The 3,561-nt window shown below is 39.3% G+C and overlaps 1 protein-coding gene across 1 annotated transcript in view; it reads right to left on the bottom strand.

Annotated features, from left to right (window-relative positions):
• Positions 1 to 3,561, bottom strand: part of SYDE2 (synapse defective Rho GTPase homolog 2) — a 38,980-nt gene that overhangs the window by 29,670 nt on the left and 5,749 nt on the right. The gene's annotated exons all lie outside the window — the stretch shown is intronic.

Genomic DNA, 3,561 nt, shown 5'->3' with positions numbered 1-3,561 from the left:
AAAAAAAAAAAAAAAAAACAAAGTCTAATCCTAAGCAATGTCTACTTTATAAAAAGGTTATATAGAGTGCTCTGTACATAGTACACACCTTTAATTAATATTTGTTGGGTTTTTTTTTTGTCTCATGCTGTTGCCCTCAGTAGAATGCCCTGGCATCATAGCTCACAGCAACCTCAAAGAAATGGGCTTAAGCGATTCTCTTGCCTCAACCTCCCAATAGCCGAGACTATGGTGCCTGACACAACGCCCAGCTATTTTTAGAGATGTTGTCTTGCTCTTGCTCAGGCTGGTCTTGAACCTGTGAACTCAGGTAATTCACAGGCCTTGGCCTCCCAGAATGTTAGGATTATAGGAGTGAGCCACTGCACCTGGTCTTTTAATCAATATTTGAGTAAATTTCAACTATTATAAGGATCAGAAGTCTTGAGAAAACACAAGTAATTTTCCTGTCTTTTCAAACAAAGATTGTTTCATCAACCTAACAAAAAATTATGCCTTACTAATTATTAAAATTTCAACATAACGTTGGTTTCCTAAACTATATAGCACAGTAGCACCTTATATAGGATTTAAGATCTAAAAATCTAGGGCAAAGATAAAATTAAAAATCTGTTAAGAAGGCTGCAGATTAGAAGCAGGTATGTTGTCTCACAGGGAGTACAATACAGTTATTATTATTGGAATAAAGTTAAGGAGCAGGGAAATAAGAATGAATAAAGCAGGGTGGTTTATTCATTCAGTGGTTAAGGAGGGGACCAGCCACATACACTGGGGCTAGCAGGTTCGAACCCAGCCCAGGCCTGCTAAACAACAATGACTACAACAACAACAACGAAAATAGCCAGGCATTGTGGCGGGCGCCTGTAGTCCCAGCTACCTAAGAGGCTGAGGCAAGAGGATTGCTTAAGCCCAAGAGTTTGAGGTTTAAGAAGGTGACAAAATGAGACTCTGCCTACAAAAAAAAAAGGAATTCATAGTCCAGTGGGAGACCTCAAATACTTAGATATATACATATCTTAATATAATGTGACAAGATTCTAAAAATATATCTATGATAAGATTCTAAAAATATATCTATAAAACATTAATTTCATCTAAAGAAGAAATTTTTTGTGCTTTTATGCAAAAGAGTTGCATAAAACAGACTTCAATGATACTCAACAAGGTAATTATATAGCTATCATGATAATTCACTGCAAAACCACATTTGCAAAAACCTATGATCTTGTCAGGTCTGTACATGATGGAATTATGATTGATTAATCTTAGTGTTATAATAAGTAAAAAACAATGGTCTAACAACATGGTGATAAAACATACTAAGCTATGAGGAGCTTAATAAGAACCAGAAAAATTAGATTCAGACATAATCAAGGCTATCAGTAATCTTCCTTGGACTGAAAAAATCCTTAAAAATGGGGTCAGTGCCTGTAGCTCAAGCAGTTAGGGCGCCAGCCACATACACCAGACCTGGTGGGTTCGAATCCAGCCTGGGCCCACCAAATAACAATGATGATAAGTACAACAACAACAACAATAACAACAAAAAACAGCCAGGCATTGTGGCAGGCAACTGTAGTCCCAGCTACCTGGGAGGCTGAGGCAAGAGAATCACTTAAACCCAAGGGTTGGAGGTTGCTGTGAGCTGTGATGCCACAGCACTCTACCCAGGGCGACAGCTTGAGACTCTTGTCTCAAAAAAAAATCCTTAAGAATGTAAACTTGTCTTTTTAAAAACATCCCAAACAGGGGTGAGGCACCTGTGGCTCAGTGGGTAGGGTGCTGGCCCCATATGCCAAGGGTGGCAGGTTCAAACCCAGCCCTCGGCCAATCTGCAACAATAAACATAAAGATTTAAAAAAAAAAAAAATCCCAAACAAGTACCAAACCAAGCAGATTAATACAAAACAAAATCAATATAAAACAAAAACCAACCAAATGGCTTGGCGCCTGTCGCTCAAGTGGCTAAGGCGCCAGCCACATACACCTAAGGTGACAGGTTCGAATCCAGCCTAGCCTACCAAAAGAACAATGATGGTTGCAACAACAAAAAAAAACACCCAAAACATCATTAAACACAAATGAGGGCTCAAGTTCAAATTCAGATACAGGAATTAGACTCGGAATTAGAAAGGAAGGAAGCTCCCATGGAGACCTACCATACCAGACATTTATTTACTCCACAAATGAGTGACATTCATGTACCAGCCACAAGAGATAAAGCTGTAAGGAGGCCCCTACCTCATTTAACTTCTACAACAATTCTTTGTTACTAACTTGAGAAAAATGATCAAGTTGCTACCCCTGGGATTCAAATGTAAGCCTGTCTAACCCACAACCCATGCTCTCACCCCTCCTTACCCAGAAGTAGACAACCCTCTCTGAACATGGAGATAATATCATCACAGTTTATCATATAAAGTGGCTGCTGGTAGAGATTAAGTGAGATAACATTCAAAATACTTTGAATACTATAAAGTACTATTCCAAAAAGTCAATTAACTTGCCCAAAACCACCTAGTTGGTAATGGGCTCAAACTGACAGCAGGGAACTTCAGAACAGCAGAGTCTGCCTCACCAAAACTCAAGGCACCTGATACACCAAGGTCATCATCTTCAGGAATGGGGTTGGATCATATTTCTCCTTCTTCATCTGCATCATCAATTAATCATTCATTAATTTTTTAAAAATATTTTTTTTGTTTGTGATTTTCTCCCCAACATTTATGTTGAAAAAAATTTCTACTGTAGAAACAAATGTTGCTTTTCTTTATCTATCTAAAAATCCGAAAGAAGTCTTATGAACATCATATTATTCAGTCTATGTTTTGAAAGCATTATACATTTATTAAAGTCTTAAGTGTAAATAAATAGAAGCATTCCCTGCTTACAGAGTCAGGCCTGGCAACCCAGATAAAATCACTAGAATGAACTCAAGCTTTAGGTTTCCCTGTGTGTGTTTCTGTCTTTATCTTCCCTGGATAAATCTAAAAGGGGGAGAGGGGAGAAGGGTAGAATAAAAAGGAAAGAGGCACTTTCTCTTTTATTTTTCTTCCCTTGTGACTAGCAGCAATAAGAACCCTTGAGAAAGAAAGCTGTGTGCTAGCTTTTGAGACAGGAAAGTAAAGAAGAAAATTTTGAGACTGCTCAGTTCTTCAAAAGTAATGGAGCAAGACAAAGCAGCACAAAAGAAAAGATGAGCAGAATAAATACCCCCCCCCCCCAAATAGTATACTCTAGCTCAATTCCCACTGCTCCTCAAGGCAGCACTCCTCGGCTCCGATCCTTTCTCTCTCTATCCAGAATCCTAATGATCTGGGGCAAAGCAGCATTCTCACAAAGCCACTTGCCTCTCTTTCAGTAATAGCAGCTAACCAAGTGCCAGGCACACTACCAAATAGATTATCTTTTTTCATCCTCATAACAACCTGAAGCCTGAGGCTACACAAGATTAAGTTAACTTATACAAGGTCACGAGTCTGGCTCGGCGCCTATAGCTCAACCGGCTAAGGCACCAGCCACATACACTTAAGGTGGCGGGTTCGAATCCCCAGCCCGGAC

This window comes from Otolemur garnettii, unplaced genomic scaffold (genome assembly GCF_000181295.1).
Source record: "Otolemur garnettii isolate 467f Iridium unplaced genomic scaffold, OtoGar3 scaffold00010, whole genome shotgun sequence".
In the NCBI taxonomy this organism is placed as follows: Eukaryota; Metazoa; Chordata; class Mammalia; order Primates; family Galagidae; genus Otolemur; species Otolemur garnettii.
The sequence above is the reverse complement of the archived record's forward strand: the minus strand, read 5'-3'. Positions and strand labels throughout refer to the sequence as shown.